Genomic DNA, 14,965 nt, shown 5'->3' on the forward strand with positions numbered 1-14,965 from the left:
TATTTTTTAAATGATATTTTTTTTCAAATTCGATAAATTAAATTTAATTGTAAAATATTGAAATTATTTACATTTCTTTAGTAATATTTAAATTTCCTAAATATTGTAAATTTTATATCTATGTTTTAATCTTCAACTTTTTATTTTTGTATTTTCATTTTAAAAAAAACTTATATTTACATTATTGAATGCTCAATCTACGTTTTTCTCTTAAATCTCATCTACTATTGGCACACTCGTTGCATGTATAAAAGCATGCGACTGCTAGTTTATACATAAAAAATAATTAAAGAAATATCATTCTCGAGGTGCCTATTTTCATAAATTGTCTCAATGTAATAAATGCCTTACAAAGATATCTCTTGACTTATAGACACATGTGCACGCATACACACACACACACACAAGTGATTCTATAGTGTTAAATGTGCTAGTAATACTCCATTTATGATTTGTTAAGACCTCCAAACTATTTTTTTGGATGGTCAAAACACATAATTTTATTTTACCGCTATTTTTTGATGGTTAAAAAGTCACAAACTATAGATGGAGAGAGAGAGAGAGAGAGAGAGAGAGAGAGAGAGAGAGAGAGAGAGAGAGAGAGAGAGAGAGGACATGCAAGAGATTGATAAAATTAGATGTGTGTGTGTGTGTGTGTGTGTGTGTGTGTGTGTGTGTGTGTGTGTGTGTGAGAGAGAGAGAGAGAGAGAGAGAGGACATGCAAGAGATTGATAAAATTGGATGTGTGTGTGTGTGTGTGTGTGTGTGTGTGTGTGTGTGTGTGTGAGAGAGAGAGAGAGAGAGAGAGAGGACATGCAAGAGATTGATAAAATTGGATGTGTGTGTGTGTGTGTGAGAGAGAGAGAGAGAGAGATCCTCAAAGCTTTGATTTCATAATTGATAAATAAACTATATATTATTAAAATTAAAACCTCGATAACTCTTGAACTCTCAACTTCCCTACGTACATACACAAACAATGCAAATAAAATAAAATTTATACACATGTGTGTGTTTGTACACACACGTATATATAGTGATACATATATCTATATGTATGTATATGCATATACATGTGTGTATACATGTATATATTCATATATACACAAATGCATACATATATATCTACATATAAATGTATGTATATATATACATATTTATCTAGATATACATCTACATATAAATGTATATACACATATATATCTAGATATATGTATGTATATATATATATACACACACATATATACATAGATGTACATATACCTATATGTACATATACGTATGTGTACATATATGTATACACACACTCACAGATATATATATATATATATAGAGAGAGAGAGAGAGAGAGAGAGAGAGAGAGAGAGAGACCCACTGTGACTTTTGTTCTATATCTAATTATAATCTAATGATAAGGATAAAACTTATGCTAATGCAAATACAAACCTTTCAATCCTAAATTTAATTTTAGTTACTTGAATAAAGAGATGTATTTTGATCATTTTAATTATCATATATATATATATAGTGACACATTTAAAAAAAAGGGAATCTATTATATTAATCATATTTTTGAAGTGGACATATAAAATATGCAATATTTTATAAAATATTGTATATTTAATAGTTATAATTTACTCTAGTATATTAACTATAACAATGTCTTTCATTTTTGTGTTGTCGTGCTACTAGTTTTTATATATTTTATATACAGATAATAATCCCACATATATCCTTTTAGAGGTGCCTGTTTTCATAAATTATTTCATGCCTCTTGACTTATTATAGATCATAAATTATTTCACGCCTTAGAAAGACATCTCTTGACTTATTATATATAAAATATATATAAATTAGTTTAACCGATAAGCTATATGTGAGAACTTTACTCTCGTAAAATTACCTTTTTGATCGAAAAATTGTCAGCCTTTCACCGGTATATTGTCACCCTGTGCCATTAATAATTTTTCGACCGATTTTTATTTCATTCCACTTTTAACTCTTGCTTTTTATATTTATTAATTTAGTTAACTATCATCTACATAGTGTCTTGGCTACTGGAAAAGAATTATCCAAGAATCATCCTCATAAGTCGAAAAAAAGAGCGAGGGAATGGCGTCTTGCGAGGCTAGGGCCTATGTACCCTAAGCCTACGTGTTATTGGTGTTAGTTGCTACAATGCCTTCGCTAATATCATTGATCCTGATGCCGACATTATTCACATCAACTATGAGTGGGTCTAAGCTTGCATAGCAGTCTACTATTATGAGTAAATAAAGCCAATGTGGATGTTACTGTGCTGAATAACCCTAATAGTCGCAGAGGAGGACTTTGATCAGTTTAAATTTAGGGTAACATGTTTTCTACAGATAGCCGACAGGTTCAGCTTCCACAAGCTCTCAGTACAGCGTTCATAGCTTTTGGATTGCATATTTCATTCGATGAACCTTTGGCTTGCTTGGCATTTTTCTTCTAAATCTCTTCCTCGAGCTTTCTCAAAATCGTAAAAATCAATTGTGAGTGATTCTCAGTGGACCAAGATGCGAGGAGTGAGATTTCATAGCAGAGGAGGGCATGGGCTTAATAGAGGCAATAGAGGAGGTAGATTTACACGGGCTTGGATGAATCATCGGGGGGATAGGTTCCACCAGCAGCCTCTATCAAATGTAAATTTTAATCGTTTTAAGAGGACAGAGATCTTCGATATTTGCAAAGATTCCCAAGCTTCAGGTTCTTCATCCAAATCATTGCCTGATCGTCATTCACCCAAATCAATTCATGCAGAATGGCTGCCATCATTCATTTCATCTCCTAATAACAGATCTATTGCAACACCTAAGTTTCTAACTTTTCCAAATAATATCCCCACTGGAAGGAAAAGGCAAGTACGCATTCCAACAAAGCAGCAAGGGTTGGATTCTTCTAAGATGCCATGGCACAGATCTAAGGTTATAGGTAATTCTGCTTCCTTTAAGGGAAATCAACATAGTCATGAGCATGATAAATATTATCCAAACACTAGTTTGGGCAAGGATTGCAGATTTGAATGGAGAAAGAAGGAATCTAGATTAGATCATATCGATGCTTCCCCCATGAAGCCTTCATATCCATCTGTAATCTTTCTTGATCATTACCTTGAGGTGCATATTGATCTCCTTAAAGACACTGCATTAATAGGTATGTTTGGCCCTAACCTACTATCATTATTCATTATTTTGGACTGGGCTAGATCTATCTGGCAGGGAGTCAAGGAAGTTTTTTTCATTGATTCACAGTGTAATTACTTTATAGTTTTATTTGATTCAAAGGCATCTAGGGATTCTGTACATAAATATAAGGGTTGGTTTTGTAAAGGGAAAGATTTATTCACCATTTCATGGATACCAAATTTCAAACCTAATGATACTCTACCCCAATTCACATTGTTTTGGATTTGCCTACCTGTTTTACCATTGGAGTACAAGGATCCCAACATTATTGAAATTATAGCTAATCAGATTGGAATTTTTATCAAGCATGATTTGATCCCCTATGAAAATCTTCAAAGAGATGTTCAAGTTTGTTTGTTACTTAACATGTCTAAGCCCAAACCAACGGGTGTCACGATTAGATCGAAGTGGGGTGCCTTGAGTCAGCTCATTGTGGTTCAAAGTCCAGAGATTGTTGACACATTTTCAAATATTTTGGGTCACTTTACATCAGATTGTTTGCAAGATCAAATTCCAGATGTAGACATATGTTGTGATCACTCCACAAATCCCTTAAAATGTGCATGGGCCAATGCAAAACTCTTCCAAGCACATTCACAAAATCCAGTGGCTTCCAATCAAGTTCTTTTTAGTTAGCCTGTGGTTCCTTTTCAACAAGATTTTGTTTCCACTTATGATTTTAATTTCTTAATTCAAGTCCTACCATTATTGTACTTCTTCTAGAATTATTGGAGGAATGATATAAATATGAGCACAAGCTCTAAGTCTGCATTACTAGCATTACTATTGATGGGGTCAAACGATTTAGAACTTGATGAAATCCCTGATCTGCTGCTGGACATGATAGTGCATGATCTCACCTATCATAACAAGCCTATGAATTTCTCATGCATTATCAGTGATCTAAAAGGTAAGAAGATCCCCTAGCATCAACTTTTTAAAATAGCTACAGCTCTCTCAACAACTTTTGCATCTGATTTGATTCATGAAATTGCAATTGAGGAAGGAGTTTCTATAATGGAAATTATTCACCCGGATGACATAATGTCTATTAATCAATCTAATTGTCCAAATGGGACTCAACTGGTGAATGTGGAAAATCCCCTAGGTCTCAATGAAGTACAGGAAGGGACAATTGATTCCTTATATCCAAAATCATTTGACAATTGTCAGATGAATGCTCTCATCCAACCTAAATTGTTAGCAGCTACTAATCTTGAAGTAGCCCATCACTTGAATGATATAAATAAATTGGAGCTTCCTTTAGATTATTGTCAGATCAATGAGCTTGTAGAATCTCAAATGAGGACGGCTAATCTGTCCGAAGAAGGTCACATTTTGAATGAATTAAATGATGTAGATGTTATGAATCTGACTAGTCAAGAATCAGAAAGTTCTCAACAAAATGGCAATAACACAGATAGAGGGTATTTTGACTTCTCAATTCATTTGTCATTAGATCAATCCCCTATTGTTGTCATCGCAGTGATGAAGACTCCAAAAAAGAGAGGTAGAAAGCCAAAATCTACAAAGACATTATTGGAAGTGGATGCTGGTATTCAATCCACTCTCGATGATAAGTTTTCATTAGTCAAAAGATTGACAAGGAGAATGAGAGCTTCTCCTTGTCAGCAATGAAAATCATTACGTGGAATGTTAGAGGTATCAATGCCTCTGACAAAAGAGGTAGGATCAAGCAGTTGCTAGATTCTACAAAAGTAGATATTATTCTTCTTCAACAAACTAAATTATCAAAACAAGTTTTTGATAAGACATTGGCTAAATGGACTAATTGGATTTCAGTTCATGCAGAGGGGCATGGGGCCTCTAGGGTTTTAGCAATTTTATGGAATGCTAAAAGTATTCATGGTATTCTTATTGGGCAAGATTCCAATTGGTAGTTGCTAAAAGTTGAACAGTTTGATTTGAAATTCCTTATCTTCAACATATATGGTCCCACATCTACAAATGATAAGAGGAACCTTTGGGCTGTACTAACGAATCTTATCCAGAAAGAAAGAGAAATGAATTTTATATTGGGTGGGGATTTCAATGCATTACTATCAATGTCTAAAAAGAAAGGGGAAATTTGTCCGCCCATTAGAACTATCCAAGATTTTTCTTCATTTGTAGAAGATAATAACTTAAGTGATATTTTTCTTGATAATGGATTATACACATGGACTAATCGACGTATTGGTTTTTTAGAAATTGCTGAGAGACTAGATAGGTTCTTGTTTTCACAATAATGGAAGCTATTGAGTTTTAGTTTTAAATCTGAAATCTTACCTTTTGTTGTATCAAATCATTTTCCAGTCCAATTATTGATATCAAAGAACAACATATTGCAATGTCTTAATCGGGCTAGTTCTGTTAAGTTTGAACATATGTGGTTCAGGCATCTTGATTTTATTATGCTTTTAAAACATTGGTGGATAAATGCTCCAACCTTTAGGGATCCTAAGATGCTTCAGTTCTCTACAAAGCTTCATTACATGAAAGGGATGATCAAGGAATGGAATGTGAAGGGTTTTAAAAATGTGTTCAAGCAAAAACAAGATGTCTCAGAAAAACTTGAGAAGGTAAATTCAGTCATCATTCAAAAAGGTCTTAGTCCGGATTTATATCATGAGCAAAAATCCTTGAAAGAAGAATGGGAGGAGCTTTGCAACAGGGAGGAGGTTTATTGGAGACAAAAGTCTCGTGAACTATGGTTAAGAGATGGCGATAAGAACACAATTTTTTTTCATGAAACTGCTAGAGTTAAAAGGGCAGTTAACACTATTTTTTCAATTAAGCACTCAGAATCTGGTCATCTTATAGAAGATGACAATGGTATTAAGGAGGAAGGTGTTCACTTTTTTTCAAATCTCTTGGCTCCCCCTCATTTGGATCCTATTGATGACAATTTGATTAATGATTTTATTGGTTGTATTCCCCCTCTTATTACAGCAGATCACAATAGGATGTTGCTTGCCCCTTTCACATTGGAAGAAATTAAAAAAGTGGTATCTTCATTCCCACTTGACAAAGCCCTAGGCCTTGATGGATTTATAACTCTTTTTTATCAAAAATGTTGGGATTTTATTGGTTCTAATTTATTAGCAGTGGTTGAAGAGTCGAGAAGGAATGCCAAGATGATCAAGAGCTTTAATTCAACTAACATTGCTATTATTCCAAAAGTTAAGCAACCGGCCTCTTTTGCTGACTTTAGGCCTATCTCTTTGTGCAACATGATTTATAAATTGATTACTAAAGCTATATACATGAGGTTGCAGCAATTTATTCCTCATATCATTTCTTTAGATCAAGGTGGTTTCGTACTAGGAAGAGAAACATGGGAAGGCGTTGTTGTTGCACATGAGACTCTTCATTCTATCAATTCTCATCAGTTGTCTAGTTTTGTGATCAAGCTTGACATGATGAAGGCTTATGATAGGGTAAGATGGTCATTCCTCTTTAAAGTTATTTCCAATTTTGGTTTTTCAGATAAGTGGTGCAGATGGATCAAAAATTGTATTTTTGGTGCCTGGTTTTCAGTCATTGTTAATGGAGAGTCAATTGGTTTTTTCTCCTCTTCTCAAGGGATTCGTCAGGGTGATCCACTTTCTCCAGCTTTATTTATCCTTATGGCTGATGCTTTCAACAGATTCATCAATAGATGTTCACAATTGGGCTTATGGCAAGGAATTTTGATTCCTCGTACATCTATCACAGTTACCCATTCCCTATTTGCTAATGATACTCTTTTTTTTGGTACGTCAAATGTAAAGGAAGCTAACCATATTAAATATGTCTTGGATCTATATTCAAAAGTTTTTGTCAAAGAATCAATGCCAACAAATCAAAAATTTTCATTTTCAACACTAATGATGCAGTAGCTCAAAGGATTTCTTCAACCTTGGGTTTCCTGGTGGATCATCTCCCATCTGTTTACCTTGGAATTCCTTTTTTTATGGGGCAAACAAGACAACTTTTTGGCTTCCTATCATTGACAGAATCAGGGCTAGGATCTCTACTTGGAAAGCTAGATGGTTATCTTTGTTAGGCCATATTTTGCTAGTTAAAGCTGTCCTAATAGCCATCCCAAACTATTACTTATCAATTCTTAATGCTCGCACTTCTATAATCTTGCAAATTCAAAAGATTATCAGAGACTTTATATAGAAAGGAAATTTGTCAGATAAAAGAAGCTTCCTCTTGTTTCTTTGCTTGAAATGTCTCATGGTAAGGCATTTGGGGCTGTGGGGTTGCATGATATTGCTACTAGAAATAAGGCTTTTGGGGGCAAGCTTGTGTGGAAAATGTATACAAAACCTCATGCAAAATGGTGTTCCATCATGCAAGAAAAATATTTAGATTCTCCAAGTCCTACCAGAATTTTTACTGTGTCTAATTCTCCTTTAGGTTTAGCCATATGGAATTTTATGATGTCTTCAAAGGATATTGTTTGTAATTATGTTTCTTGGGAAATTCATAGTGGAGAGAAAGTAAAGTTTTGGGAAGACTCATGGAATGGATTTCCCCTTCTATATAGACTAGAAAAGTTGGATGAAGCACGCCAAGTCCTAAAAGCTGAGTGGGGCTCCTCTTTTTGGGACTATGTTTTGGCTATTGAAATTCATTCAAGAAGGGTTCTCTGGAAAGAACCTCCAACACATCTTCTTAGTCAGCCAAGTCTCCTTTCCTTGAGGGACTCTCTTGCTGAAAGAATTGTTTTTCTTTCTAATAGGGAAGATATAGTTATATGGGCCCCAACCAAAGGTGGTGATTATTCAATCAAGGAAGGTTATTATGGTCTACGATAGACATATAATTCAAGCAGGAAGTGTAGAGCCTTTTCCTTTTGTTGGAACTCCATTGTGTTGCCCAAGGCTAGATGTTTTGCTTGGCTAGCCCTTAGAAAAAGAATACTCACCAGCGAACGGTTGTCTAGGCTAGGTATTACTGAATCTTTTATTTGCAAATTATGCAGCAAGGAGCTAGAATCTACAGATCACTCCTTCTCCAGTGTCCCTTTGCTTATCAGTGTTGGGTTTTTGTGTTGAACAAGCTTCAAATGTCTTTGCCTTTGCCAAATAGTCTTTGGGACCTATTTCAATCTTGGCCAGTTCTACTTTCAAGATCTCTATTTGCTAGTATTTGGAAGTGCATTCCAACAAGTGTGGGTCATCTGGTGGGAACGTAACAAGATCATTTTTCGTAATGGAAAATCAAACCTAGAATCTATTCTAGATGGGATTGAGAATGCAATTTTAGAAAGAGTAAATGCAAATATATTCAATTGTATGAATAATATTTCAGTATCTTCATGGGATTATCATCTTCTAAAATAGTGGAAACAAATTAAGTTACCTCCAGGTTTCTCTGAAAATTGGAATTCTAATCATCAATCTGATCGACTTCATGTAAAATGGTCTCCCCCCTCTAGAAATTTTCTAAAGTTAGATTTTGATGGTTGCTCTCATGGGAACCTTGGTAAGTCAGGATTGGGTGCTTGTATTGGAAATTGACAAGGTGAAGTAGTTGCAATCAAAGTAGATGTTTTACTAGTTGGTACTAGCAACCTTGCAGAAGCTCAAGCCCTATTGGTAGGTCTAATTTTGGCAAAGAGATGTAATGTTTCCACCATCCATATTGAAGGTGATTCTCAGGTAATTATAAACTCTTGTCTCTCACGATCTTCTCATACCTGGAAACTAGCCTATATCCTTCAACAATGTTGGGATTTAATTGATTCTTTTCAAGCTACTTGTTTCTCTCATACTCTGAGGGAGGGCAATAAACTAGTTGATTGTCTAGCTAATCTTGGTTGTGAAGGCTCCATATTTGAATCTTTCCATTCAGAAGTTATTTTTTTGAAATTCCCATGCTTAGCAGAGTGCCATATTTGGGACACAAAGAAGATGAATGAAGCTTAATAGAAACTAGTACTATAATTGATCGTCTCACAGCTATTAGTTTGCACATTCTTTGTGCATGAGAATTCATCTTTTTGCTATAAATGGAATGCACAGAGTTGGTCTTAATGGTTCATCTCCCAGAATTTGATTTGGATGGTTTTTTTTGGTTCACAAATGCTCCAATTAGACAGGAGGTTCAATACTCTCTTGTTTTTAGTTAAATCTTTCAGAAGGAGAGGTTCATTGGCATAATTAGATAGTGGTCATTGTTGAGTATTGATATATACCATATTTTGGGAACTCTTGCTTAGTGCAGAGAAATTGTATTTTGTTGTAGGTATGCCTGGTATGACATATCAGCTTTTAACACTTTTGTACTTCGTCAATGATTCATAGTTTTCTTGCTAGTTCTTTCTCTGATGAGCCCTTGAACTAGTTTATTACTAAATATATTATATAAGTGCCATGCCACTTTTTGATTAAAAAAAAAAAAACTATCATCTACACAGTTAACAATTTTTTTCCTTATAACTTAAAAATTATAACTATAAAATAATAAAATAATAAGATATGTGTTACATTATTTCTATTTATTTAACTTAATTAGCTATTATTGTTAACTCTTATTTTTAAATTTATTTATTTAACTTATTAGTTATTACTGGATGTTTATTTTTAAAAAATTAATATTATTTTATTTTAATTAGAAATTATTTATAATTTAATTTTAAATTTTTAATAAATCTCTTATTTTAACTCTCTCTTTTTTCCTATTTAACTCTTGTTTTTCTTACTTTTATTTAATTTTTGGTTTTTAAAATTGATTGAAGTTTTAGTTTTTAAATTAATTTAATTTATTTTTAAATTAGTTTAGCTAATAAGATATTTGTGGAAGGAGTTGCTATTTTAAAATATATTTTTATATCTCTTATATTAATTTTTCATAATAAATTTTTGATGGAATTTTTTTAAATTATTATTTTATTTATATTTAAGCCGACACACTTTAATATAATTAAGTTTTTAGTTTATTTTTTACTATTACTATTTTTTTGATGATAATTTACAAGTATATGATAAATTTAAATAAATAAATAATATTTATTTTAGTTTACTAAAATAATTAAATTTTATTTAACTTAAATTAGAAATTAATTTTAATTTAATTTATGCACATCAAATTATTGTTTAAAAAAATATTTGTAAAAATCTATAGGTTGCACAAAAACTTGGAACTACTAGTAATTCTATAATGTTGAATGTGCTACTAGTACTCCATTTATAATTAGTTAAGACCTCCAAACTAATTATTTTGGATGGTCAAAACACGGTAATTTTATTTTACCACTGTTTTTTAATGGTTAAAAAGTCAGACGTTTGTTTTGACTACTTTTAATACAAACATTGTAATTGTGCCTATCCACACATGAAATTTTAGTTTGGAAAAACATTATTTCACCAGATCGAACTTGATACCGAAGAGACAAGTACATGTTGTCGCCCCACCAGTATGGTGGCTTTTAACACGTGCTACAGTTAATTTTCTTCTTTTCAATTTTTTTTTAACGTTTTATCCCCTCCCAGAATCTCCTTCGCAGAGCTCTTCGCTTCGGAGGTGAAGGTTTTGCAGATCAAATTTTACCTTTTTCGACGGGCTTCCGGAGCGATTGGTCATCGGCGGCTCTTTGAATGCATTCGGAGGTATGTGAAATCTTATTGCCCATTCTAACAAATTTGAAGGAGTTTTTGGTGTCGAAAATGGTGAACATTAGGTTTTTAAGGTCTGAAAAACTATGCAAAAACAGAGGTTTTAATCTTGGGTTTGCATCAAAGTATGAATATTATGCGTCATTTTGACATAGCTCGCAAAACTGCTCTTATTTGGGTGTTTATATTATGTGGAGCTATTTTTGTTTGTTTTGTTGAGTGATCTGATCTTTGAGGGTTACAAGTTTCTGTTTTAATGAAAACGGTTTGAATTTTAGTTTGTGTTTTTACCAGTAATGTTGTTTTTTTGGTATCCGTTTTTTTCTTTTCCACGAGAGGGGTTTACACATTTAAGGTAAATAGGAACGCATATTAGTTGAACTTTGTAAAAAACATTCTTGTCAAGTGGGTTAGAGGTGACATTCTTGTCAAGTGGGTTAGAGGTGACATTTTGCGGAAACTTTAAATATAATGTAATGTATCACTTATCAGTGACGTAAATTGCACGGCGTTCTTGTATTGGCAGTTCACGTGTTTGTACAGGCACATATCAATCCCAACGTTTCTTTTTGGTTTGTTAAATAATGAAGTGCTGCTGCAACTTTAAGGGGCTATTCATCGAGCAGATTGAGATTACCTGTGGCGAGTTATTTTTTTCCCCCTCGAATCATCCAAAGTAGAAGGAGAGCACCAATTAGGTGGAATAAATTTTGGGATTGCATGTCACCCAACGAAGATTGAGATTGGCGTGGTTACTTTTAGGTCATGGTTTGATAATTGGAAAATCTGAACGCTTCTTTAAATTCACGTGGACTGCCACAGAAGACACCAAGAGCAGTTGTGGTAGTCGTTAGTACAAAAAATTTGGTTGAAGGAATGGGCATACGTGGTTGCAAAGGTGGGCATGATTTGACTTGTTATCAGTGTTCCTTGCATTGCAAAATAGATTTAATAAATCTGACAGGTCAAGAGGGATTGATATCAGTTGAGAAATGGTTGAGGACTACTCGTGGCCTTGGGAGTGGGATAAATTTCACTAGCACAGAATATAACCTCAAAAGAAGGGTAAGATTATTTTGGATTGCAGTTGGAGCTCAATCATTGATCAGAATTTTGTTTAATTTAAAGATGGTATTCATTATCCTTTTAAATCTCGAAGCACCAACGAGAATACAGTTTCAATGCAGAAAGTGTCAAGAGTAACTGATGTGTTAGAGACCTGCCATTTTTTGGTTGGTGTTGATTGTATGCCTTCAACGAGTGGAAAAGCTGCCAATAGAAGAGAGTCACATTTTGATTTCAGGCAAAAGAGAAAGCTCTTATGGTTTAAATATAGAGTATATCATCTTAAAGAGTCCCTGTACAGTATTAATGGCAGGAGCAAGCACAATAGTTATTGGAACAACTTCAGCAAGCATGTTTTCTTGTATTGAAATTGAAAAGAGATCTATAGTTTGTACAAATATGAAGTTGCATCAGACATATATGTTTAGCAGTTCTGGTATCAATACTCATGGTTGTCATTCATATTAGACAAAAGACTCAAAATCCTGTTTTAAGACTGGTAGATTGTTTTGTGGTCATTTTTTTTTTGTGGCCATTTTTTTAGACATGACTAATATTTTTTTATTTGTGTTTCTTAATTGTGCATTCTATGCATTTTCTTTTGACAACTATTACCACCTATTTCAGCTATACCGAACACACGCTTTGCATTAAGAGGCTTAAATTTAATTCCTTTCTTTATTTGCTTAATGAACTGAAATGAGCCTTTGTTGCATCATTAGAATTATGTAAAGAAATTGTTTTGTTAGACAATTCAATGAATTGTTTATGACAAAGGTATTTTTATTATGCCAAGTAAATGCGGCATCAATTACAAATTTAGAATATGTCATGTGGAGACATGCCCACATTGTAGATAGTTTGTTCATGGAACTATGGTTATGTTCATTATATCTAGTCAATACGGCATTGTAGGTGAGTTGTTTGAGAATCCACTCATTTTGTTATAAGCAAAGGTAAACATATTTCAATATCAATGTAAATCTTTGTTTGAAACTTTGAACATAACTCTTTGAAAGATTACTTCTTCTCATTCAGGGATGACATATCAGTGCACTTTATTTCTTAGGGAAGAACAGGATGTTGTGGAGGGCAAAAATATTGCTTAAGCATGTAATGAATGTGAATTGTTATTTTCTTGAAAGTTTGATTCAAAGGCGCTTTCAGTGAATGGTGACCCATGATGGTTAGAATTGGCATATAGCCACCACAAGTTTCTGTTTGGGTCAGTCTTCAAAATGCTGTAGAATCTAATATACTGTGTGATACAAAGCCTGATTTACAGCTTAAGCATTCAAGTAAGTTGCTGTTTTTGTTTTAGAATGCCAATTTATAAAGTTTTGATATGTGTGTTTCATCACTCTTAGGAGTTATCAAGAGGGATTGAAACTATAGTATTGCTTGCAGTCCTTTTGCATTCACAAATTGCACAAGTACAGTTAAAAAATAGAAATGTGGGGCACCTGCACACCAAGAAAAAGCAACTGCACTGACACTTGCAAGCCTTTGAGAAAGTATTTTCCTCCCTGATTTGTTGAAAAGCATATTTTAACATTGAAATAGAATGATTCATAAGAGATAGTTTGATACACATAGGTAACAAAAAGGGTAGCTCCTCGCACAAGCCACTGTATTAACATATTGACAACCAACCTACGAAGAGCTTCTCATACAAGATATCTACTAAGAGGTCATGCTTCCCACTTATTATATATATGATAGCTGGGTAGAATGCAAATGTTTTTTTAATATCAGAAGAAAGATGAATTTGGTAGCAAAATAACTCATTTAAATTATTACATATATGATATTTGGGTAGAATGCAATTGTTTTTTTAATATCACAAGAAAGATGAGTTTGGTAGCAAAATAACTCAGTTAAATTGGATACCAAAATTATTGTGTTTAAGTAAATGGTGATGTTCTATGCTTGAAGTTGTATTGAGTGGAAGAAGTTGATGGACATTGTTCCTGTTATTGATTCATTAATTCTTCTTTGTGAAGATTCAGCCTTTATTAGACCATTTGCTTTCAATTTAAATCTCCTAAGAATTGATACTGAGGCATTGGCTTATCAACTGTTTCACTTTTGTTAGGCTCATTCAAAAAGTACATCATGGTCTTCCTTATTGGTCATTACTGTTATCTACATGAAACTTTTCTACACAAATTGAATGTGCTTTAGGTTTTACAGTGGCCAGCCTTTTTTGTAACTGCTTGAGTGCTATGGTTCACTTGTAGACATTGATCAGTTCTCATAGGTTTAACTCATTCACACTGGTGAGAAAGCCAACATTTTTGCTACCAAGTGCTAGGGCTATTCTGATAATGGTAACCAATTTATATCAAATAAAATTCTAAATTTTTGAATATAAATCAGGTATGATTGTCTAGTTTGCCTCTAGTGGATATCATTCTCTTATATGGCATCTTTGTATCATAGTCAGTTACATGGAGATAGAATGTGTAGTGAAGCATACGATTGCAGGACAAATAAGCTCCTTTCAGTCTCAATATATTATTCATTAAGTGGAGGACCTGTGTATACTTGTGAGTTTGTCAGTCATTATTGCTTTTGCCTTGTTCATAGTTGATATGAGCCATATAAATTTTATACAGTCAGTGGTGTTGTCCGGGAAGCCTTCTGATGGCAAGAAAATTTGAAGCATGCAATAAAATTTGAAGCATGATCAGTAAGAGCATGAACAACATTTCTGATCCCCAAGTGATCAACTAGTTGGTAGATGACTAGACATTTTTTTGTTCAATGAAATAAATTTGAGTGGCATGGCAACCCTATCAGACAAGAAGGATTTTTTTTAGTTTTGAAACCACTTCTTCCATTGGTCCATATCTTTTTGTTTTTTGGTTCAGAAAGCTTGATGCTTAGTACATATAGCACATATATCTTGGTCACGCTGTGTCAAAATGCTTCAAAATACATCCTCGAAGAGCCTTACAAATAGATGCTTCTAAATTCATGCATTAAAATAGGTATTATGTAGAACATATCTTGTCAGGTTCGAGATCTTTCAATATTCTCTTAATAGGCTTTTCTTAGAGACAGCCCATCATTACCCTT

At 33.5% G+C, this 14,965-nt stretch overlaps 1 protein-coding gene across 3 annotated transcripts in view; it reads left to right on the plus strand.

The window, feature by feature from the left end:
• Positions 1-10,530: 10,530 nt before the first annotated feature.
• LOC149579821 (uncharacterized) overlaps positions 10,531-14,965 on the plus strand; it is a 47,976-nt gene continuing 43,541 nt past the window's right edge. Inside the window, exon 1 of one of the 3 annotated variants that reach the window (XM_089787153.1) lies at positions 10,531-10,813. The gene's annotated coding sequence lies outside the window, so the exon portion shown is untranslated. Of the gene's footprint in view, positions 10,814-11,432; positions 11,885-14,965 lie in introns of those variants that run through there. The other 2 variants (XM_089787168.1, XM_089787163.1) reach the window with 2 other exon arrangements.

Source organism: Cupressus sempervirens, chromosome 1 (genome assembly GCF_028749045.1).
Source record: "Cupressus sempervirens isolate cs-2001-9-10 chromosome 1, ASM2874904v1, whole genome shotgun sequence".
Classification (NCBI taxonomy): domain Eukaryota; kingdom Viridiplantae; phylum Streptophyta; class Pinopsida; order Cupressales; family Cupressaceae; genus Cupressus; species Cupressus sempervirens.